Source organism: Macaca nemestrina, chromosome 7, assembly GCF_043159975.1.
Source record: "Macaca nemestrina isolate mMacNem1 chromosome 7, mMacNem.hap1, whole genome shotgun sequence".
Classification (NCBI taxonomy): Eukaryota; Metazoa; Chordata; class Mammalia; order Primates; family Cercopithecidae; genus Macaca; species Macaca nemestrina.
The window spans coordinates 177,429,523-177,455,197 of NC_092131.1; the positions used below are offsets into that span (position 1 = coordinate 177,429,523).

General features: G+C 44.0%; 1 protein-coding gene and 1 long non-coding RNA gene across 6 annotated transcripts in view; one reads left to right on the forward strand and one right to left on the reverse strand.

Moving 5' to 3' along the window:
- The window catches only part of LOC105497437 (OCA2 melanosomal transmembrane protein), a 387,654-nt gene that overhangs the window by 11,530 nt on the left and 350,449 nt on the right, over window positions 1–25,675 (reverse strand). The window lies entirely within an intron of this gene.
- On the forward strand, window positions 15,501–25,276 carry LOC105497435 (uncharacterized). Of its 2 annotated transcripts, none has more exons than XR_011606299.1 (3): window positions 15,501–15,655; window positions 15,829–16,065; window positions 25,116–25,276. It is a non-coding gene; the product is annotated as an uncharacterized lncRNA (long non-coding RNA). The 2 variants fall into 2 exon arrangements; XR_011606298.1 differs by lacking the exon at window positions 25,116–25,276 and adding an exon at window positions 18,213–19,220.

A 25,675-nucleotide genomic window follows, 5' to 3' on the forward strand; every position in this document is an offset into this window, starting at 1 on the left:
CCTCCCAGCTGCCCTGTTCTCCTAGAAACCTCCATCAGAGTCCAGAACCCTGACTGCTTTAGTGCCGTAGCCTTGCAATGACTACAAGGAAGGAAAAACTTTTTGCTTGTTTATTGTTTAGAAATATTACATACCTGATTCTCTCCCGCCTCCCAAGAGAAAGCACAATTCTGTGAGAGAGGCTTTTTTTTTTCTTTAACCCCAATTTATATATCAGAAAACTGCCGCTCGGATAAAGTCAATCGGGAACTCAGTGTTATCCAGGAGTTACTAGTGAAAGAAGTGGCCCTGAAATCCAGGATGTGTCTGCCTAGAGTTTTGTGAAAAAGTCTCATGTTCTCTTGTTTGGGGCAAGTAGCTGTGACTTATGCTCTTGTTTCAGCCAATTCAGAGTAGAGGTGAAGCTGCAAGATCGGGGTTAGGGGAGGGAGGACAGTTCAAATGCCAGGCACCAGCGGTAAATGCTCAACCACAGAGCGGGCAGTGGGAGACAGAGGAGCACCGTGGAAGGCGACTCCTCCAAGAGCCACACATATAGGAACCAACAGTGGAACTTTTACTAGTGCCTGTCCATTGCTTACTGGACCAGATGCCAACATGGGCATTTGGCATCACTGCAGGACATAGACTGCAGGCCAAGACCTACCCTCCTTGACCAGGCACGGTGGCTCATGCCTGTAATCCTAGCACTTTGGGAGGCCGAGGTGGGTGTATCACCTGAGGTCAGGAGTTCAAGACCAGCCTGGTGAAACCCTCGCTCTACAAAAATACAAAGTTAGCTGGGCGTGATGGCAGGTACCTGCAATCCCAGCTACTCAGGAGGCTGAGGCGGGAGAATCACTTGAACCCAGGAGGTGGAGGTTATACTGAGCCGAGGTTGCGCCCCTGCACTCCAGCCTGGGCAACAAGAGTGAGACTCCGTCAAAACAAACACACACCTGCGTTTCTCAACAACGGAGCAAAGCACAAATAGGACAGATCAGGGAGATTCTGAAGATTCCTTAAAAGTCCTTACTTTTCACCTGGGAAGAGAGAACCATGGAGCTCTCCCTCCAGGGTGTCTGGAGCTTCTGCCTGCAGGGCCTTCCTTCTCTCAGGTTTTGGGGCCCGGAGAGGGTGGGCACTATTTGTCTTTTATTTGAAGAGGGTCAGCTTTTTTCCTTGCTTTCTTAAAAAGAGTGGGTTGAGTTCTCAAAAACAGTTCCTGCGGACTTCTGGTTAAGCTGCGTGCGTGGAATGCATGCATTGGCAGAGGCTGCCAGCACCCATCAGCCATGCCCTCTCTAGCGCTGGCGTCTGCAACCTTTTGCTGTAATAAGGTACTAGATCATAACTGCCAGACAATAAATAGTTGGCTGGGCGCAGCAGCTCTTGCCTGTAATCCCTGCACTTTGGGAAGCCAAGGCGGGTGGATCACCTGAGCGCAGGAGATTGAGACCAGCCTGACCAACATGGTGAAACCCTGTCTATACTAAAAATACAAAAAATTAGCTGGGTGTGGTGGCGCATGCCGGTAGTCCCAGCTACTCAGGAGGCTGAGGCAGGAAAATCGCTTGAACCTGAGAGGCAGAGGTTGAAGTGAGCCAAGGTCATGCCACTACACTCCAGCCTGAGTGACAGAGCGAGACTCCATCTCAAAAAATAAAAAAATATATATAAATAGTTTAGACTTTATGGGCCCAACGCTGTCGTTGTCACATCTTCCTCTTGTTAAAAAAAAAAATTGTTTAAAACTGGATGAAAACAATCTTATCTCCTGTTCAATACAAAGAGAGAGGCAGCAGTGGGATTAGGCTGCAGTTTCCTGGCTCTGGTTGTAGTGTAATGGAACCCCAGTGCTTACTTAGTGTGGCACATGGGTCTGGAGATAGAATCTTCTCCAGCTCCCCCGTGGCCAAACGTGGATGTGTGAGGGGGTTCGGACAGCGGGGTGGGAGGGAAGTGATTCGTGCTACTTCTGTCCTGCTAGGGACATCTGAAAAGGAGAGACCAGAGCGAAAATTGGAGGAAGGGGACAGGGCGTATGCGACAAACCTGCACGTTGTACACATGCACCCTAGAACTTAAAGCATAATAATAAGAACAAGGTGAATCCAGCATTTGGCTGTTTGCTTCAGAAAATTCCACGAAGAAGAAATGTTCTTCCTCTCTCTCAGCCGCTGTGGAGATGGATCTCCATTACATGCAGGGGAACCAGAATCTTAAACAGTAAGCAATGTGCCTCCTGAAAGCAGAGCACTGCACATGGCAGAAGCTAAACCCTGCAGCATCAGCTCAGCAGTCTAAAGGCAACTAGCAGAGACCCAGGCATTTGCAAGTTGGAAAGCTTGTGATGTGAGTTATGTTGTGGCAAATCATTAGGGCGAAGCTCACAGGCATGAGATGTTAGAAGGCCCACCTTGTTGCAACCAAGCTTCTAACTCTAGGGAAGTGGATGGGAAAATGAGGCATGTGGCAGTGTCTCAGCTACACCTCTCTGCTCTGCAAACTCTGAAGAGAGAATTTAACTCAGGCTGGAGCAGAGCAGGGAGTGGTACAGTCTCCTTGAGAATGAGAGCCTCCCTACAGCTGCCTCTACATCGACTGAGAGTCCAGGAATTAGGGCCTCACAGGGCAGCAATAGTTACTGCGTTTGTCACTCACACTAAAGCTGTTACAGAAGTGGTAACTCTAACCTGGGAAAAAAAACCATGATTCCGACCAGTGAGAATGGGGCCAGCTTCAGAGAGCCACGGGAAAGCTGGAGAAGATTCTATCTCCAGGCCCATGTGCCGCGCTAAGCATTGGAATTCCATTCCGCTACAACGTAGTCGGGAAACTACAGCCTAATCCCCCTGCTGCCTCTCTCTTTGTATTGAACAGGAGATAAGATTGTTTTCATGCATGCAGTTTTAAACAATTGAAACAATCACTCTCATCAAAGTGATTGCCATGGAGTGAGATGAGGACACTGAAGGTGCAGGGGCAGGAGTGTAAGGCACAGAGATTTCAGGCTTAAAAACAGTGCCCAGATGCAAGTCCTATAAGGTAACATCAGCTCAGCTCATTAAGTTACAATATATCCTTACATCTTCCCAAAAATACTCAAAAGGACAATGAAGGCGCATCAAATCATCCAGCACTCAGGCCAACAGCTTGACTGAGAGACAAAGAACACCAAGAAATGAATTCATCTACAGACAGTGAAACGAGTATTCTAAATGATCACGGCCTACCACGAAGGCTACGCCAGGGCAGTGTCCTGCAGGCACCACCAAAGGGGAGAGGTAGTGGGGCTCCAGTAGGAGCAGAACCAGATGACATCAATGAGACCCACATCCAAATGGAGAGTGTCGTCCCCAGTTCAATATCCTTCCTTTAATCACATCTGCAAAGTCTCCTTTGCTGTTTAAGACAAGTATTCACAGGCCCTGGCATGAGGGCATGGACATCTGTGGGGACGCAGCTATGCCAGTCTGCAGTCTGGCTTCCAAAGGTGTCTGTCTCTCACACATGCAAAAGCCATTCACCTCTTCTCAAAGTCTCCAAAAATCTCAACTTATAGCAACTCCAAGTCCATTATCTCGTTAAATTTCACTGGCTTAAAAGCCCAAAATATCATCTAAATCAGGCATGGGTGGGGCTCTGACAATCCATCCTGGAGCAAAATTCCCCTTCATCTGTGAGGCTGTGAATCTAAAGAAACAAGCGTTTTGTTTCCAAAATACAATTTTGGGACAGGCACAGGGTAACAGTCATAGACATTTCTGTTCAGGAACAGAAGGAATGACTGGTCCCAAGCAGTTCTGAAATCAAGAAGGGAAAACTCCATTAGGTTTTGAGGCAAAAAAAAATCCTCTGTAGCTCTGAGCTCTACTCTCTAAATCATCTTACCTTTTTTTTTTTAATGAGATGCAGAGCTGAGTCATTTTATCAGCCTGTTTCCTGCCAGTAGAATTTTGGGGGTCCACCAGCCTTCTTTCATTTTTGCTCTTTCCATCCCTTTCAGTGCAAGCTGGCACTGTTCCTGCTGACATGAAATTCTCAGGAACCTCGTGGATCACACACGTACATCATGGGGATTCACTTATTAGACAAGAGGCTTGCCCACAGATCTTTCCAGGCAATCCCATCTCTCCTTTTCCTTTGCCGAGATGGCTGAGGAACAATGCCCTTAAGCTTCCTAAGGGCATTGTTAGAAAGAGGAAGAGGCTCTCTCGTTCCAGGACATCTGTGAGTCCCTTTCTTTATCTCATCAAAGAGCCTTTTGTGTGACCGAATACTCTGACCTTTTGGTCTTCCTAAGATATTTCCAGCAAGTTTAGAGCCATACCATCAGCCCTTTTCTCTAGAACATGCTTTTCTGACAATAAATCTCTCAATTTTAGTGGTGTTTACAACCTGGAGGGACTGAGAGTTTTCCAAACCATCAAGTCCCGGTTTCTTTTTATTTAACGGTTCTTCCCTCAATGTAACTTTGCTCTCTTCCACTCTGCAAGAAGAAACTAGACTGCACTTTCAACACTTGACTTGGAAATCACTTACAGGTTCTGCTTTCCACACCTGTAAGATCTGCTAAGCTTTCTGCTATTGAATCCCTTTTCCTCCATATCCAATACCACATTCCCTAATTTCTTCTGCATCCTCACCTGCAGTGTTTTTAATGTCCATTATTTCTGCCAACAATCTGTTCACAGAGATTTAAATATTCTCTAAGCTGAACCTAGGTTTCTCTATTGTATCCCTCACTTTCTTCTGTTTCCTCACAGGCAATGTCATTATCATCTTTTTTTTTTTTTTTTTTTTTTTTTTGGACTAATAGTCTGCTCAAGGCAATTGAGACTTTTTGTCATCTCAGAATTCTTCCAATCTCTCCCTATTTCCAATTTCAAAGCCGCTTGCATATTTTTAGATGTTTATTACAGAAACATCTCACTTCCTGGTTCCAAAAATATCTGTTAGCCTTCTATTGCTACTATAATGAGCTGCCACAATTCATTACACTACCAGGCTCAAATCCCGGTGTTGGGAGACTGTGTTTCTTTGTGGAGGCCCTGAGGAGGATGCCTGTCCTTGCCGTTTGAAGCGGTGGCACAACTCAAGAATAGGGTCTCCCTACTTCTCAGAACCAGCAACTGGAGCATCACAGCCTTCTCATGCTGCCATCTTTCTCTGCCTATGGCGAGAAAAAATCCTCTAGGTTCTCTGCCCTTTAAGGACTCATGTGGTTGGTATTAAATTGTGGACCTCTTTGTCGGAGCATTATTCTGCCTACCACAATGGACATATGTAAAACTTAGCTATAAACTGGAGTGTAGCCATTTAGTGTTTTATAATTTACAGTTCTATTAAAGGACATTTTAAAAAATAGATAACATTGGGGTTCTATTGTGTTTCTACTCTAGTGTACTCACAACATTTCTGGCACCAAAAATGTGGGTTGTGTCTTTTTCCAACACCAACACATTATTTACCTCTCTGACAACAACTAGGTGTCCAACAATTTAATCAATTCCAACACTACCTGCAGTTAGTGCAGACCTCACAGGTTAAAGGCTCAGTCCCTCAACACCACCCCCATTTCAGATGCCAGTCACAAGTCCTGGTCCTCCTATACTTCTAATCAATCTGCGAAAAACTGTGGGGCTCACACAGCTCCTCCTATGGTTGGATAATTTGCTAGACTGACTCACAGAATCGGGAAAACACTGTATATGTCATTGCCAGTTAATTACAGAGGACACACATCAGGAACAGCCAAATGGAAGGGATGTGTAGGGTGAGGTCCTGGAAGGAGGGGTGCACGGAGCTTTCCTGGCCTCTGCAGGTTGGAAGAGACACATAATTCAAGACACTGGGAAAGGAGGGTGCACAGAGCTTCCCTGGCCTCGGCAGGTGTGCCAGTGCACATACCAACTGGAAGATCTCCAAACCCCATTTTTAAAGGGTTTTATGGAGGTTTCACTGGGTAGTCATAATTGATTAAATCACTGGCCATTGGTAATTGGCTCAATCTCCTGCCCCTCCCCATTCCCAAGTTTAGGGGGCTGGGCTGAAAGCTCCAACCCTCTAATCACGCCTTGGTGTTGCTGGCAGGCAGCCTCCATCCTAGAGCTATCTAGGGTCCCAGTCACCATTTGCCTTATTCGCATGCAAAAAACACTGTTACCCCTCTCCAGATTACAAGGGTTTTAGGAGCTATATGCTGGGAACCAAGGACAAACATCAAATATGTATATATTTTTAATTATATCCCAAGAGCTTTGAGAACTGATCTGATGGGCAACACCAAAAACAATGCAAGCCTGAACTCAGCAGAATACCAACACACAGAATGAGCAACAGAGGGAGTTTGAGAATGCTGCTCAGCCATGCAGTGATCAACTCATTCTAAAGCCCGTGTTTTCTCAGCATTTTCCCTGAGTTAATCAATGTCTTTATTTCTGAAACCCATCAAAGGTAAGTTTTCTATTACTTGCAGCCAAAGTCATCCTAAATGTAGCCCCTGATTAAGCAGAATGGCATTCTCAGTTCCTGTGACTTAACCCTGTGTCATGGGCTGTTACTACACTGGCTGTAAGGTAGCTTCAGACACCTCGCACATGCATATACACTTTCATATGATTTTGCACTTGATTATAACATTCTCTTAAAATTCAAAAAGCAATGATGGCTTTGCATGCAAAGTCTTAAAAAATTATAAAACTCATATACTTTGTCATAAAATCATAATGGATCTCTGAATTTACAGTACCTATTAGTTCTCAATGAGAAAATTACCTGTATAAAATATTTATTTTATAAATCTTTCAGATAGAATTTTTTTCCTTTGAATATTATTATAAAATATAATAAAAATATTACTAAGCAAGAACAGCCATTTTAGCTGTGACACACACACACACACACATATATATGAGACAACAAATCTCTAAATTTTAGTGTCATTTACAACCTGGATGGACTGAGAAATATATATATATATATAACTTTCAAATTACATGTCTCTTTTGAAGAAGGAAATGTTGATGGTATTTTGTTTTGTGGCAGGTATAGAGGTTTCTCATATGTGGGATTTGGCCTCAGCCTGGATGTAAAAGGAGAAAAAGAATTCAAAGGAAATGAATACATTGTGATGTTAATGTTACACTATTTATAGATAGAAATGCTGAACTACATCTTTCTTTGATTTAATGAGGCATGAAGAGTTACAGAAACATTATACTCTCATTCTTCACTCTCTTGTACCTGCTCCATCAGTGACCCTGGGGGTGTACTTAAATTACCTCAGCTGAATGGACTTCAGTCAGTTCTGGGAATGAGGCAGGGTTTAGGTGTCAGGTGCCATGTGCTCACAGAAGAGAAAAAAGGAATCTCCTCTAAATAGAGGCAGAGAATTCTGAGGGCATATTTAAATATGATGCATATGTTAACACTGTTTAACATACCAGCATCCCCAGTGTGAGTTCTTACATTCATTCATATATTTAAGCCATCAATAAGCAAAAATGTGGAACCTATTCCAGTACTGCCAAGAGGCTTAATCACTTTTGGCTCAGCTTTCAGGCGAGACCCCTGGAGTATCCTATCCACAGCCCAGGGTCTGACAGGATATCTTGACAGCTGCCCTTGAAGTAGAGTGAGTAGGTCTGCCAATGAGACACAGGCTTGCTGGCAAGAGATGGTTTTATTCCAAGTGCCAATCAGTCAGACACAGTATTCACTTTTCATTCAGAGTGAAAGAGCTTCCTCCGAAATTTATACTTGAATACAATGAATATGAACCTGAATTTGAGAATAATGAATTCCATTGTGCATGAAAATTGTGAAAATAGCCAGGCCTGGGGATCTCCCCTTCTCAAAGTGGAGGAAGAAGGAAGAAAAACACACTAATAGTGTATGGGTGGTTTCTACCTTCAGCACCTGTCGTGCACCAGACCTGTAGGGCCCAGAGACATGGAAGAGAGACCCTCTGTTGAGAAGGCACCATCAAAGGTGGCCCGTGGGGTCCAGCCCACCACAGCAGGCACAGTCCTTGCAGAACCACGATGGAAGACCCAGTAGGTAACCAGGGTGGTGGGGGCTCCCAGAGGAAGACTTCACAGCTGAAAACTAAGAAGGGAGACTAGAATCGCCTGCATTCAAGGAAATGGCAGCAGAGTGTGGAGGGTGGAGAGAGGGCATGTGTGGGGGTGCAAGCCCCTCAGGGAGTCTGTCCTTGGTGCTGTATTGCTGTGCAGGCTGGGTTCTCCCTAGTGACATTGGTTCCCAGCAGACATCTCCAAGGTGGCCCTGTGATGGGACAGCACTCTGCTCAGCTAGCACAAGTCTTCTGTGGGCCCCTCTTGCACACACCATGTAAACAGGGATTTCTCCTCCCTCAGATGTTTTAGTAAACTAAAAGCTCATTCATGACTTTTGGAGATAACTTGCAAAAATAGGATGTAAGGAAATAGTCATTAATTGCTTTGGCTTTGCCCAACAGGAAGAACTCAATTTGACTGCCATTTATATTCTCACGTTGACCATTTACATCCTTCTTCATCTGTCCATTACAGAAAATTGGGGCAAAGGATAATTACAACTTTGTAACAAAAAGCAAAAACAAGAAAGAAAAAGCACTCTCAGAGGCAGAACCCTTGTGACCCCCAAATCCATTAGCACTCATCTCTCATGAAAGGCTGGTCACGAATGCCTGCATTCTTTTGAATTGATCCAGTTTGGTTGAAATATCATCAAAATACCTCAGTTTTGTTTGGTTCATCTGGACTTTCAAAAGACATGAGATAACAGTTACATTCAGATGTTTGGATTTTTTAAAGTTCATATCTTCTTTAAGATAGTATTTTTTTCCTTTGAAAATGTAAGTAAGGTCCCATCCCTCCTGTAATAGAAACCAGCAGACTGCCCACATTTCACTGCCCCTGTGGTCTTCAGGCTTGTCTGCCTCTGCCCCAGGTCTGCCGCTCCCCTGTCCCCCAGCCCACACATCAATTTGAACAACTATCCATGCACAAAAATACCTTTGCAAGAGAAAAAAAAGTGAGAGATCATAATAAATGGTTGTAGCACAGTCATAAAAAAGAATGCATTGAAACAGGTAGGAAGGACAGTTTTATATTACCCACATCATGCCTTTCCCCACGTCAATCAGTGCAGCATGGCATGAGATAACGTCTTCTCAGGGCAATGAGAGGAAAGTAAGCACAGGACTTTGCCTTAGGTCCCAACACTGGGCCTGTCACAGTTAAAACTCAGTACCAGACAGATCCCCAGGGACCCAGACTCCAGGTTAGTACCTGCAGACTAAGCTTCCAGACCTGTCCAGGTGCCAGGCTTCAGGGCTGTGAGGCAGGCTCGACCTCCAGATCACCCTGGCATTATACTGGTTATAGTGGGCCTGGGTTTGGGGCATGCCCCAGCACCATGACAGCCATTGCAGCCTTAGGCTTCTGGTGTCTCCTGGCACCACACTGGCCACAGTGGCACCAAAAGTCAGGTCCACCCCCACACCACATTGGCCCTAGCTGCCCCAGGCTTCAGAACCATGCCAGACAACCAGCTCAAAATCTCTCAACAGGTTGACTGTTGAATGGCTTTTCCAGAGGAAGCCAGTCTGCAAGGACTGAAATAAGCTCCTACTTCTTGAAATGCACAAACATCAACACATGACCACAAGGATGAAGAGCAATCAGGGAAACGTGACATCTTCAAAGGGACAAAATAAAGTGCCAATGACTGACCCTAAAAAAATCAAGATATATGAACTGCCTAACAAAGAATTAAAATTAACTATTAAGGAAGCTATGTGAACTTCAAGAAAATACAGGGGAAAAAGATGAGTGAAATGAAGAAATAGTAAGTGGCCAGAATGAGAAATTTAACAGTCAGATTGAAATAATTTTAAAAATCAAGCAGAAATCTTGGAGGTGAAAAATACAACGAATGACACGAAAAATGCAAAAGAGAGCATCAACACTGGAATTCACCAAACAGAAGAAAGAATCTTCAAACTTGAGGACAAGTCATTTGAAAATATATAGTCAGAGGAGAAAAAATAGGAAAGAATGAAAAGGCATGAAGAAAGCTTACATAGGACAACATCAAAAGAGCAAATGTTTGAGTTATAGGAGTTAAAAAGGAGAAAAAATTAGAAAGGATATTTAGAAAAAATAGCAGAAAACTTTTCAATCCTAGAGAAAAATAAATGACTAGATACAGAAAGGTCAAAGGTCTCCAATTAGATTCCATCAAAACAAGACGAAAGGACATCAAACTGTCAAAAACCAAAGACAAACAGAAGATCCTGAAAGTAGCAAGAGTAAAGAAGCAAATAAAATATAAGGGAGTTACAATATGACTAGCAGCAGATTTCTCAGCAGAAACCTTACAGGCCAAGACAGTGAGATGCTATATTAAAAGTACTGAAGGAAAAACAAAAAACATAAAAACCTGCCAACCAAGATCCTGTACACAGCAAAACTGTCTTTCAGAAATAGAGGTGAGATACTTTCCCTGACAAAAGGTGTGTCAGCTATCTTTCAAGAAATGCTCAAGTGAGTTATTTAAGCTGGAAGAGAAGGATGCTAATGAGTAACACAAAAACATCTGAAAGTATAAAACTCAGCGGTAAAAAGTATGGATATTGGGTGTTCTCACCACAGAAATGATAACTAAGGTAATACATATGTTAATTTGTGAGATTTAGTCAATCCACAATGTATACATAGTTTATAGCACCATACTGTACATGATAAATATAAAATTGTATGTGCTAATTAAAAATAAAAACTGTAAGTGTACATGTTATATTCATAAAATATTAAAATCATTATTTTGAAATTGTGTATTACATATGCTAAAATTTGCATTTTCAGAAGAATTTACTTCTGCTTCCTGCAATAGCAGATTAAGTTATTCCTGATGGACTCTCCCCAGAGAACAATATACAAGTTGGACAAAATATTTTTGTTGAGAACAAACAGATGACCAGAATTCAAGGATTCCAAATTTCAAGAGTAGGGGGAGGCACCCAGGGCTTCCTGACACATTTTCCTCAGTTTATTTGTTGATTCTAAGGAGGCAACTGAAAGGCAAGACACAGAGCAGAATGGAGTAGCTGAGAAGCCAGGAAGCTACATGGAGTTTTCAGTAGTCTCATGGGGCTAGAAAGATAAAAATCAGGTCTATCGTGCTAAAAGCATTCTTACAAAAGGACTTATTACATAACAACCCCTAAGAGCCCCTGATTATCTTCCAATTAGCAAATCCCATTAGTATGTTTACAAATAAACCTGGTTGAGGCAAAGAAATAATGACCTCAAGTGTCCTCACAGCAAACAGAGTGCAAGTTCCCACCTCCTGTAAAATCCTCCCCAGAAGGAAGTTTCTTATCTGTTAAATATACAATGTTTCACAGCCAACATCATATTTATGAAATGTTGAAAGCTTTCACTCTGAATTCAGGCATGATATAGAAATGTCTAGTCCTGACTAGTGCAATAATTTGAGAAATGGGATAAGAGAATAGACTGGAAAAAAAGAAATTTAAAATGCCATTATTATGACATACTTCTGTGGAAAATACAAGAGTTCATTCAGACATATTGTGGGAATTATTAATTAAATTTAGCAAAGTTTCTAGACAGAGGGCCAAAACATACAAAAGAATCAATTACCTTTGTTTATGTCAGCAATAATAAATTAGAAAACAAACTTTATTTAAAGGATACCATTTACAATAGCCTCAAAGAACATCAAATTATTAGGAATAAATCTAGTGAAAAATATGCATGGCCTCTCCACAGAACTCCTACGAATTGTTCTTCAGAGAATTTAAAGAAAGCCTAAATAAATGCTCATGAGTGTGATTCTTCTCAAATGCATTTGTAGATTCAATACAATTCTAATCAAAATCATAGCAGCTAGGTTTATAGAAACATTCAAAATTTATTATATTTATTTATGAAAATGAAAAAGGCAAATAATACAATCTTGAGAATGAAGGACAAATTTGGAAGGCTTACACCTCAGCACATCTGGACACATCATAAAACGGCAGTTATTAAAACAGGGAGTGTTGGTTTGAGGATAGCAAAATATGTCAATAGAATAGAGTAGTCTGTTCTAGACCAGAAAGAGAAGAGATAGTCTTTTAAATACAAGGTCAGTTGAATATCCATACCAAAAAAATGCTATCTTGACTCCCGTTCACACCATACATAAAAATAGCAAGACTAGCTGGATTGTGGAGCTAAACAAAAAAGGCAAACAATAGAATTTCTATAAGATCAAATGGGAAATTACCATGTTTTGGGAGATGAGCAAATATTCCTTCCTTAGGACACAAAAAGCACTAATCATAAAAAACATAAATTGGACTGCCTTAAAATTAACAACTTTTGTTGCGACCAAATGTGCCATTAAAAGAGTAACAAGGAAGTCATTGATCCAGAGTAGTGAGAGACCTCCCACAAATTAGCCAAAGGACAGACAACATCACAGGAGAATGGACAAAAGGAGTGGACAGACACTTTACAAAAGAGGCCGTGCTCAACATCATCACTCATCAGAAAAACGCACACTGAAACTGTAGTGAGGTGCTACTACACACTCGCCAGAACGCCTGACAACAAAGTGCTAACACCACCACCTGCTGTTGAGGACAGGGAGCACATGGAATCTAATATTCTACTGGTGGGAATATAAAGTAACCTAATCTCTTTAGAAAACTGTGTACTAATCTTGAACTTATGCTCACTCTAGGGCAGAGAAATTTCATTCCTAGATATATAGCAACCAGAAATACACCAAAAACAAAACCAAGCAAAAATTGTGCACAAGAATGTTCCTAGCATAATTATTAATAAGACCTAAAAACAAAAAAACAGCCCAAATACTAACCAACCACAGATGGTAAATAAACTGCAGCACATTCTCACAATGGAATACCCGAAGGATCAAAATGAGCAAACTCTGCTACCTGCCAACACCACCGATGAGTGTCATGAATATCGTGTGGGGTGAAACAAGACCGACACACAGCAAAATCACACGGTGCGCTTCCACTTATAAGAAGCTCAACGCCAGACACAGCTAAGCTATAGAACTAAAAGTCAGCATTTCCAGAAAGCGTACAGGGAATGGGGCTTCTAGGTGGTGAGAGTTTTGTGAAAATTCACCAGGGAAATATTTATAATTTCCTATATGTATGTTATACATCTACACAAATGTTTATTTAAAAATTTGAAGGCATCAAGGTTAAGCATCTAACTTAATATCGACAGTCTGGAAGAAGAGTCTAGTGGCCCTTTGTCCTATGCCTCTGCTCTACAGGTGGGACACTGAGGCACAGAGACCAAACAGTGTGTCTGAGGTTGACTCAGTGGCAGAACCAGGGCAAAGCGAGGTCACCAGCGTCTTCTAGCACATGGAACCTCTTTCGCCTTTTCCTCTCAGCATGAACTACTTGAGTTTTCTTTAGTTCCAGATGCCTTCGTAATGAAAAATGAGAAGTAGGAAATCCTAGAAATTGATAGAAAATGATTTCTTAAAGACACTTGCCAGCCTGTACCATCCTTTAAGGAGAAGACTAAAATAGGACTACCTCATGATTTGGTCAACTCTACCCCTAGGGAAGGATCCTGCGATGTGTGGTCTCCCTGTCTTTATAAGGGATAGCAGTGCCTGAGTATTATTTCCAGATTTAAGTTGTTCCTTGGAGAAGCAGTGATGTTATGACTGCCTGCTGATCATTACACACCTACCAATGATAATATTAATGATTTATTTATTTATTTATTTCTCTTTCTTCTTTCTTTTATTTATTTATTTATTTTTTTTTTTTTTTGAGGTAGAATTTCACCTGTTGCCCAGGCTGGAGTGCTGTGGCATGATCTCTGCTCTCTGCAATCTCTGCCTCCTGGGTTCAAGTGATTCTCCTGCCTCAGCCTCCCAAGTAGCTGGAATTACAGGTGCGTGCCACCATGCCTGGCTAATTTTTGTATTTTTAGTAGAGACGGGTTTCCCCATGTTGGCCAGGAGGGCCTCGAACTCCTGACCTCAGGTGATCCACCCACCCTGGCCTCCCAAAGTGCTGGGATTACAGGCGTGAGCCACCGCGCCTGGTCAATATTAATGATTTCTAAGCACATGAATTCTCGTACCTCCAACCGGATCTACCTCAGGCATAAATCCTGTATCTTCCTCGTCTCCCTCCATGCACCCATGAAGAGCTCGTTTACCTCAACTACAGAAGCCGCCGTCTCCCAAAGAGTTGGCAGATGTCTCAGAGATCACTGTCAGCAGAGGACGTGACTCAGGAGTGCAGAGGTACAGGTGAGATTTGCATTTCAGGCCCTTTCCCTCAGCACACTACTGTTTAAGGTGTATGTTTAACTATACACTGGTTACTTTTGGTGAATGAGTAATAAGAAAATGAATTGGATGTTGTCTTCCACTTTCCTGTCTTTTTTTTTTTTTTTTTTGAGACAGAGTCTCGCTCTGTCGCCCAGGCTGGAGTGCAGTGGCCGGATCTCAGCTCACTGCAAGCTCCGCCTCCCGGGTTCATGCCATTCTCCTGCCTCAGCCTCCCGAGTAGCTGGGACTACAGGCGCCCGCCACCTCGCCCGGCTAGTTTTTTGTATTTTTTTTAGTAGAGACGGGGTTTCACCGTGTTAGCCAGGATGGTCTCGATCTCCTGACCTCGTGATCCGCCCGTCTCGGCCTCCCAAAGTGCTGGGATTACAGGCTTGAGCCACCGCGCCCGGCCACCACTTTCCTGTCTTGAGAAACTGTTCTGTTGATAGGTGGCCTCTGCTTCCATAAACGTGACTTCCAGCACAGTGTGCTGTGCCCATATGCTGCTTTCAGAAATGTCGTTTAGAATAAAAGGCCAATAAGGGTGGCATTTCTGAACTCTGTGACCAGCCCTGTGCTTGGGTGTGACTCCCTATTTCCAGCAGGGTCAGCTTGAGTGTTCTTGGCTGTGGAGGGACAGGAAATGATCAAAAGGTCCCCTACATTTTTCACCAGAGGCCAGCCCCATGCCCATCCTCCCAATTCAGACACAGCCCCGGGGGCCATAGGCTGCAGCCCTGACCATTGCCCCTGGGAGGGTCGGCGAAGGGCATCAGAGCCTTCCTGGGTCCACTTGTGCAGCTGTGCAGCTGGTCATCTCTCCACTAGGAGAGAAGAAGAAGGAGAGGTGAAGGGTGACTTAACCTAATTCATCAATTGAGTCAACAAAAGTACATGCAGTGCAAGTATGTACAGACATTTGCCATGTGCTGGAAATGCAGAGTTGAGTTACACATGGTCTTTGCTTTCTAAGGACCTCATGGGGAGGACAAGCAGGTGAACAAGTGCTTATTAAATATTAATCCTGGTGACTGGAATAAGCAGATTAATTCAGATCCTGCCTGAAGAAGCAGTGACCTCTGCTCCCCGTGTGCCAGCAGAGCTAGGCACAGGCAGAGGCTGGGTTGGCCGAGCCCAGGGTGGTCCCTGTTCTGTCTCTGTCCCTACACAGTCAGCAGATCTGAGAGAAGCTCCCATGCTTGTCTCACGAGTCTCCAGCCTCCTGAAATGAGTCCTATTTCTCCTCATCTATCCCACCCAAATCCCCGAGAAGCAGACCTGCAAGAAGCTTGGCGGTCCCTTGCTGAGTTTGGTAACAGTGAGTAGAGTAGAGGAAGCTGAAGGCTCAGCAGCATTTCCAGAGCTGTGGGTAATAGGGTGGGTGGCAGCGAGGCTTTCCAGCACAGCCTTGTGTACAGCACAGCTCTTATCTCAGGCCTGCTTATGGCTGAGGCCTCTAACCCTCACCAAGACAAAATGTCTCTGTCTTAGATCATGAAAATATAACTACGACTTCACCAGCTGGACACGTCAGAATGAAGATGCCTGAGAAACGCATCCCTTACACACATAGGGTCTAGTAAGAGGAGTGAGCTGGTGCTGCGACCCCAGGGCTGAGCAGAAAACATTCTCAGCAGACGTGAAAAAGGATGGGTCTGCATCTGGCAGTGGGACAGGATCCTGAGTATGGTTGGCCAAGTCAAGTTACTGAATGTTTTGTCCAGACTGGTGAGTGGGGACAAAGTCCAGCTAATTATTTATGAGGGTCTGTGCCTGGCCTTATCCCAGATAAACAAGGGGCATTCCAGAGTTTAATGTAAGTCACATGGGGAAGGGTGGATCTTGGCAGTAAGCCTTTTCCTGGGGAACAAAAAGATAAGGGAGGGGACGGGGGGCTTCTTAACCTTGAGGTTTCTAGGAGAGCAGAGCTCAGGGAAAGTGTAACAATGCCACTATGAATTGTTTCAAATTACTTTTATTCAAATGTGTCATACAAATTGTTTGAGATGGTACATTTAGTATAGTCTCATTATTGCTACATGATTAACATTAATCATCCTGCAAAGCAATTCAGCACGAAAACAGAAGCAACTTAACCAAGCTGTTTTCTCCAAGGACTGGACATTTAGACAAGGATTTAAACATCCTCCTCTTGACATTTTCTTTTGCTGAAAATGATGGTTTTCGGAAATACACGTTGCAGACTTATCTGAACTGTGGCAGCTATGCCTTTGCTTGGAGGCAGGTGATATGTTCATTTTGCCTACACGTGCTCAGTGTTGTCTAGAAGAGCACTGTGCCAGCTCCAGGGCAAGACGGGAGGAGAGAACACATGCCCTGCCTTCTGGTTGGGCCTTGATGGTGGAAGGGCGGTGAGAGTGAGCACTGACAAAGCAAATGGGGCCTCTCTGGCTGCAGACTGCAAGTTAAACATCATTCTCCAGTGCTCTAAAGCACGATGTTGATGCGAAGCAGCCGTGGAACCCTCTGGACAGACAACATGCCTGGCGAAAGGTCAGTCTTCGAGAATTTGTCAAAAGGTCAGACCAGCCCAGACCAACTGTGCATAGGTCAAGGGAAGGGCCATGTGGGAGGGGGACAAAAGCCAATCACCTCCCACCCCGAGAGTCCCATCCCAGGCCGAAGACTGAGAGGCAGAAGTAGCATGATGGCAGAGCTGAGGCTGGTAAGACTTATAGGCAATGGAGGATGCAGCACCAGGCCACATTCCCTTAACGCTTTCTGCACATTGCCTGCAGAAGCAAGCTGGGCAAAACACCAGGAAAGGATGAGGCGAAGAGAGCAAAACAAGGGAACAGCTTGAACCTAACTGGCTGTAATCTGGCTTTGTCACTAAAAGAATCCCTCAGGCATCTCAAACTCTCTTTATATGTAAGATAGAATCCGAAATGATGCATTAGTCCACACACAGCTTGTTTAAGGGCTCACCATACATAAGGCCCTCTGAGGAATCCAGAAGCAGCACGTGTGGCCCTGGCCCCGGGGAGTGAAGGAAGCGGGAGAAAATGATGAAATATGGAATGCTTAATGAAAGCCCCTGGAGGCCAAAAGCCGTCTTCCGTTTCTTCTGTACACACCTCGGGAGGCTGAGTATTCGATTAGGCACTTAATTAGGAAGCTTGTTTTTAATTCATCCGCGGCAAAAAATGCCATCAGGGTAGACGTTCTGCAAGGCTCCCCATTGGCTGCCTCGAGATCCTGCTGCTTCTCTGCATAGCACATCTCGCCTCTTAGCACCCACAAGCTTGGGGAGGGAGAAGCCTGGTGCCCTGGCTCACAGTGGCACTTTACCAAAAGGCATCTGCAGGGAAGCTGGCTGCCCGGTCACCCAGCATAGCTGCCAATTACTGGCAAGAGGAAATCCGAATGGCACGCGTCCCAGTCTGCACGGCCATGAGTCTGTACGGGCTGCACTGCCAGTGGCTGCAGAGACAAGCGAGAGGACAGAGACACTCTGCACACTCCTGAGAAAGGGGTGGGGACAGGCTTTATTCCAGTCGCTTTCAGGCTGATGGGAGGAACATCAGCTACAGTCCAACAAAACAACACGCTCATCGTGGTCCCTCGTCCAGGCTTATTGAGCACCAGGGCAGAGAGCCGCCCGGAAGCCTTCTGGTGGAATTTTGCTCCTGCTCTCCTCTGTCTGCCCAGGAAGCTTATTCCAGAGTGTCAGCGACGCAACAGCACACCTCTGTCCACGTGGATGGTCTGTCCACGTATCAGGCCCAGAAACACAGTGGGGCCCAGGGAGGCCATGAATTAGTGAATTCAGCAACTAAACACCTGCTGCCCTTAGACCAGGAGCCCACCATCATAGGGCGAGTGGGTTTCAATCAAATATCCTTGCTTTTCAGGCACAGCTTATGTCTGGATAGCACACAGCAAATGCTTTCCATCAGCTTGTGCAGCTGGGGAAGCTGATGGCCCTTGACTCTCGGCACTCTCCTTCACCAGCACTCCTGCCCCGAGGCCAGCTGGCTTCCCTCCCACAGCCAGGTCCTGAGCATGTGCCTTTCACCTTCACACCTGGCCACCGTGTCTCTGCTTTTGGCTGTCTACCAGCTGCTCCCTGGCCACAGATGCTTCCCTGTAACCCATATCCCCCCCAGGAAACCTCTCACTGATTTCCTACACTGCAGAGTCCATGAAGTAGTGTGAGAAAGACTGAAGGTCAGTTCGGGCAGTGCCCGCAGCTGGCCCAGACACACTGCAGCAACACCTGCCCCTCGATTTAGCGTCCTTAGCCCCAAAGACAGGCAGGAAACAGAGGCAAAGACAATCAACAACAGTGACTAAGATCTGGGGTGTCAGCCCCTCTGCACCCTCAGCCTGGCTCTGTAAGACCTGGTGGGGCCAGCGGGGGGGATGGTGGTCTTTTAAAAGTTGATAAATTCATTAAAATCAGGTGGGAAAAGAGCTGCTAAATTTAAAGCAAGCAAAAGCAGGATGGTGGGAACTTGACATTGACAATGAGGGCAGGCAGGGATGGAGAAAGCCAGAGGCTGGTCTGGATGGGGGAACCGTGGGCACGAGGTGGAGAAATGGAGGGAAAACCAGGGGTCAGGCCAGCAGGGCTGGTGATGGGGCAAGAGGCAGAGAAAAAGGATTTGCTCTTCACAAGTTGTGCTGTGGTTTTTGCATTGGCCCTTTGGGTTTCTCTGTCAAAATGCCAGTAAAAGATTTACATTCCATATTCAATTATTCTCAATTGCTGGATGAATTTTATTTGAATGTTGCTCTGTAGAGACAGGATTACCCGGACACCATGTATATGCAGCTGACACATCCAAACACAGACCCTCTGACCTCCTGCTGTTGGACTTATTATTGATTAGATAACATTAAAACTGTTCCTTGCCATTGATTAGGTAATGTCAACAAAAATAAAGTTCTACCCCTCTCCACCCAACTGACTGATGGACCCCTCTCTTGGCCAAAGGCATTCCAAAGAAACCTGGAAAACTAATTCAGGCCATGAGGGGAAGCTGAGTCAGACATGTCTCATGATACCCTCCTCCCTTTGGAATTCAGGCACAGTTGACCAGAGATTCTGACAAAGCAGACCTTTTGTACCAGTAAGAGACCAAATTCCAACCTGACTCTAGTACAACATCACATGACAGCTAGCAGGCCCTAAAAGAACCTGAAGTATTTTACCACAAAATGGAGCCCCGATCCAGACCCCAAAAGAGGGTTCTTGGATCTCCCGCAAGAGAGAATTCAGGGCGAGTCCACAGTGCAAAGCAAAAGCAAGTTTATTAAGAAAGTAAAGTGGTGAAAGTGCAGCTACTCCATAGACAGAGTAGGGCATTTCTGAAAGTAGGAGGAAACGTGTCCACCGTAGGTACAATGCTCGTATGTGTACGTATATAGGATAAAAAAAGATACGGCGAGATGTGCTGTGCTGCAAGGGTTTGTGGTGAAGGATTAATTTTCTTAATTACCATATTTTGCAGGAATCAATATTATTATCTTTAAAGCAAAATTAGGAATCCCTTTATTCTCAAGATATTGGGATATCTGGACACTCCCAAGTCTGGATGTGTTTAGTAAACCTTCTCAATCTGTTCCCTTAACCTCTAGTGGCTAGGAATACCTAACTTTCTGGGAATGCAGACCAGCAAGTCCCAGCCTTATTTTCCTAGCCCTCACCCAAGATGTAGTTGCTCTGGTTTGAATACCTCTGACACTCTGACATATTTTGAAATGGCCCTGCAAAGCTTTCTCTTGTTGGGGGAAATTTATGTTGTGTAGGGAATCCACCTTCCCTTCCAGGCCTTTTCCTGATCCAGAAGAGAATTAACTAAGATTCTGGCACCTCTTAAAGGTCTGAATAGGAAACATTTGCCATCTATTGCCTCTAAGGGCAGCTACCTAAGAGATTTCACCTACATAATTAGAACCTTGGTGTCCACAACCCCAGGCACTCCTTTCAATTCATTCCAGGTCTTTAGATAATAACTCTTTCAACCAGTTGCCAATCAGAAAGCCCTGAATCCATCTATGACTTGGAAGCCCCCTGCTTCAAGTTGTCCCACCTGTCTGGACCAAACCAATGTACACCTTACATGTATTGCTTGATGTCTGCTTGTAACTTCTTCTGCCCCCCTAAAATGTATAAAACCAAGCTCTAACCCAACCACCTTGGGCACATATTCTCAGGACCTCTTGAGACAGTGCTTCAGGCCTTGGTCACTCATATTTGGTTCAGAATAAACCTCTTTAAACATTTTACAGAGTTTCACTCCTTGTCGACATTAAAGTTAGAACTTTTTGGCTTGGCGCAGTGGCTCACACATGTAATCCCAGCACTGTGGGAGGGCGAGGCAGGTGGATCATGAGGTCAGGAGTTCGAGACAAGCCTGGCCAACATGGTGAAACCCCATCTCTACTAAAAATACAAAAATTAACCAGGCATGGTGGTGTGTCCCTGTAATAGCTACTCAGGAGGCTGAAGCAGGAGAATTACTTGAATGTGGGAAGTGGAGGTTGCAGTGAGCCGAGATCATGCCACTGCACTCCAGCCTGGGCGACAGAGCAAGACTCTGTATCAATAAAATAAAATAAAATAAAATAGAAATTAGAACTTTTTATTCCCCTGAAACTAGCTAACTACAGAGAAAAACAATCTCTGTTCAGAAAACTGATGGAGACTTCCTCTTCTGCGGAACAACCCCAGCTGTGAGTCGCCTCCTTGGCAACTGGTTAACCCTCCCTGTAAAATTCCAAGATAACCCCCAGCCACGACACTGCTCTTCAGATCTGGGGTGTCCTCCTATGGCGACAACCTAAATAAAGTCAGTCTCCTCCCTCCTCCAACTTTGGCCTTTGATGCAGCAGTGGAGACAGCATCCTACTTCTAGGACAGTGGGATGTACTCCCTTCTCTCCCATATCCCCATCCATTTATCTAGCTGCTGCTTCCAGGCACTAACCTACAGTTCGGCAGAATCAGACCCTGGTTCCTCCCTCACTCATCCTGCTCATGCTACAGACCTCCTGGTTGCGACAAGAACCCTGACTCAAGATGTCTGTTCAGATGTTCCCTCCCAACCAACCTGTTTAAAATGACTTGACTCCATTTTCCCCAAAACTTGTCACTCCTAAATGTATTAATTTCACTTACTGTCTCCTCCATTTGAAAATTTAACACCATCAGATCACTGCCCAGGAAACAGGCACACAGACAGACTCAGTGAGCACCTCCAGCCCCCCACCCCCTCCAACCACACAGTGAGGAGGGGACTCCAGCCCAGCCGCAGGCCAGTGCAGGTGGGGTATGGTCGTGAGAGTCACATGGGGCCAAGGACCCCTGCTGGGGCATGGTGACGTGGGAAGAACTGTGATTATATACAGCACAAAAAATGTCCTGCAGAAAATGTAGAAATGGGAAATGTGAGTAAGTGTTCAGTCGGTCTTCCTTATCCTGGACAAAGCTACTTTGAGAAAGTGGGAAGCTGCTGAAAATGGACATTGTGGTGTACAGCAGCCAGTTCTGAGCATGTTCAGCCAACAGTTTCAAGACCCAGACTAAAACTGCTGGTTTTAGATGTTGGGGAGCCAGTGTCAGGGTGACAAAGGCCATGCAGTGGACAGGCCGGCCTGGAACTGACTGAGGGGAACAGGGAGCTGTGTTCTCAGTGCGGAACCACCCAGACGTTAGCTTTTATGGAAAGAACCCATATAAGAATTAAATAGGGAGGTTACTTAAAACCTGTTTCTAAGTTGTACCTGTTGACCTAAAACTAACTCTCTCCAATTTGAAATGAAAGAAATAGTGCTATGCTTATCTTAAACCTAGTTTTAACATGTATTAAAAAAAAAAAAAAAGTATTGTTTGATTACATGACTTCTTTCTCAACAGCAAATGAGAATTTTGGTCTGGAAAAGATGACATTTCCAGAAAGTTGTACTTCTGCCTGTTCCTCCCCACTCAGTACAATTATGAATCTTAGAAACTTGAGATGACCAAAGGAGAACTCTGAAATGTGGATGAGGAAGGTGAACTGGTTTGGAATCCAGGGTAGGAAGAACAATATAGTGGTGGGGCACCCACACCCTCCACTCAACAGAAGAAGGTGGCCCAGCTAGAATGTTTCCTGGCCCAGCCTAGCTGCAGAACACAGACCAGATGGGCTCTCTCTTCCTTCAAGCTGAACATAAGTCCCACTTACAATACCAGGTGAGCCCGGAAGAACCAACTAGGGACATCAATCTGAATCCCCACTGACAATAAGTGTTCCTCTTCCCATCAAGCCTGATGAATTCCTTCCTCAGCCCAGAGACACAGGCCAGGATGCACCTATGAGGAATATCCTGATCCCAAACCACCTGGGCTGGGAAATGCTCATGGTCGGCACTACTCCACAGTGCAGGGAGAACCTCAAAACAAATGAGCAAGTCAGAAGATCCCCTCCTCCTAGGGACACTAGGTGGCCTGACCTGGATATTTTCTCCACATCTTCAAGCAGCATCAGCAGGGAGCAGTGGAAGCATCGACACCAATGATAAAGCAAGCAGACCAAAATAGCATGGCATCAGCTCCCAAAACTAGACAGTCACTGGAGCTGCAGTGCACAAAAGTGCCAAACCTAAAAAGGGTAACTGCTTGCTAAAATACAACCTTTAAATATAATCCATAATCTCCTAATAGCCAGTTTTTCCAGTATGTAATTATAGATCATCTGTCACGCAATGAACCAGAAAATTAGAACTTGGATAAGAAAAGACAATCAGCTGATGCCAACACTAGGAGAAGTCAGTTGTACAAATTATATGACAAGGATTCTAAAGCCTATATTACAAAATGATTCAATAGGCAATGAATAAGCAATAAATAAACGAACCAAATGAAAACTAAACACAGAAAGCTACAATAATGATAAAAATAAAATGCTGAATGGGTTCATGAGTAGAGTGGAGATGACAGAGTATAGAATTACTGAACTTGAGGTCAGATCAATAAAATTCATCCAATACGAACACAGAGAGAAAACATTGAAAAAACAAAAAAAAAAAAAACAGAGCCTTAAAGACTGTAATCAACATTTGTATCACTGGAGTTCTAGAAGAAGAGAAAGAGAATGGGGCTGAAGGAGTATCTGGATAATTATTAACTGAAAACTTCCCAATTTTGGTAAAAGAAATCTAAAGTTCACAAAGCTGAGCAAACTTCAAAAACAATAAACTCAAAGAAATCCATACTAAGCCACAACATAATCAAATCCCTGAAATTAAATAAAAAGAAAAAAGAAATTCCTGAAAGCAGCAAGAGAGAAATGACAACTTCCCTATAGGGGAAAATCAATTTGAATGACAGTACATTCCTCATCAGAAACCATATGGGCACAGGGAAGTAACAGAGCATTTTTCAAGGGCCGAAAGAAACTGTCAACTAAGAATGCCATGTCCAGTAAGACTTCCTTCAAGAATGAAGGTGAAATGAAACTCTTCCAAAATGAAGAAAAACTGAAAGAAGTTGTTGCAAGTAGATCTAGCTTAGTGAATGAATGGCCAAATTTCTTCTCATGAGTTCTAACTGCCAGAATAAGGCAAAAAATATATATTAAAGGCATAAAGATTGAGAAGGCAGAAATGAAAATGTTCTTATTAGTAGATGACATAATGATCTACATAAAAAATACCAAGGAATTTTTTTTTAATTCTGTAACTGATAAGTGAACTCAACAAGGCCATGGTATACCGACCGGATCTATACACACAAATCAATCACATTTCTACATGTTAATTATGCACATTTGGAAGTGAAATTTGAAACACAGTACCTTTCTCTTCAAAGAATATTAAATACTGAATTATAAATCTAATAAAACTTGTCCAGGTTATGTATGCTGAAAATTGTAAGATGTTGATGAAAGAAACCAGAAGAGACCTAAATAAATGGAGAGACATATCATATCCAAGGGATGGAAAGCTCAACATAGTAAAATTGACAATTCTGCCCAAATTCACTTGTAGGTTTAGTGTGATTTCTATCACATCAGGTCAAGTTTTTTTTTTAAATAGGCATAAGCAAGCTTATCCTAAAATTTATTTGCAAGCATAGGTGTTAGCAAAGACAATCTTGACCAAGAGTTAAGTGTGAAGAATCATGCTATCTCCCTATGATCCACAAGCCCATCCCTCTTTTCTCCACTTAAAGCCATCTAGTGACTGGACCTGGGTTAGTTGCCTCACAAACTGATGTGTATTTGTCTCAAGATTCATCCCTCAATACCCCTCATTTTCCCCAGGGCTCTTACAAGATACTAACGCATCCTGGATACAGAAGTAGAAAGTCTTCAAGACAAATTAACCTGCCTATTGAAAAAGTTACAGAACTACACCCCTCTTTGGATTCCACTTAAGGAAATGGAATCTAAGTATATTACATCCCAGAGGATAAAACACAAGGCTTGAATGGGCCAAATTTCTGGACAGGCACACTCACCGGGAATTTGAGACTTAATGTGTTAGCTTGACCACTTGGAACAGGCGTTATTTAATATGCACAGTTGGTTAATATTGGGCATATAAAGAAAGGAGTCCAAAGGCTCAGATTTTTATGTGTCCCCTACTCAGCTGTTCCCTAGCATTCCCTATGAGAGAATCCAGTGGACACTTCCTGCATTGAAGCATTAATAAATGCAGTGTTGCGGGGGGGCCACCAGTGTCCTTAGAAGTGCCTGACATCTGTCCTTTGGAGACTGTTGCTGACAGTAGGAGAGGCAGTAATGGAATAAAGTTCTCTTTTCTCAGTAGGAATAACGGGATTCCAAGGTGGTGAAGACCAGGGGTGTGCTGAATTGTCATAGTCAAGGCAGGCGCCGTTACCACATTGTGCTTCAGAGGCCTCTGCCAAAAGGCAAGTGGATCACAGAGCTCAAAGCAATGGCTTCTATGGGAAGCTTGACATAGAAACCTGGAGAGAATCTGGACCTGGGGAGAAGCTTCAGTCATCATAAGAAGGATGAATGACACAAGCTGCTTCCCAGACCTGAGAGTGTTCCTAGCCTCACAGGTCATTGATTGAAGAGAGGTCATCCAGGTGCATTTGAGAAAGATCCTGCAACAGACCCACGGATGCATTTACTGCTCTTCCCACACCTTCCTCAGAGGGACCTGTGGCCATTTACCAGGTGACTTTTGCATTCCAGTAAGAAATATCTAGATAGTCCTAATGGTTTTAAATTTTCCCTGATTCTCAGAGACTCAAAACATCCTCTGGTCCTTAAGACAGAATAGAGGCTTATGTTGGCCAAGTGACAGGTGCATTCTTGTTCTAAGTCCGCATAATAATTGGTCCTGTGAAATGGTGG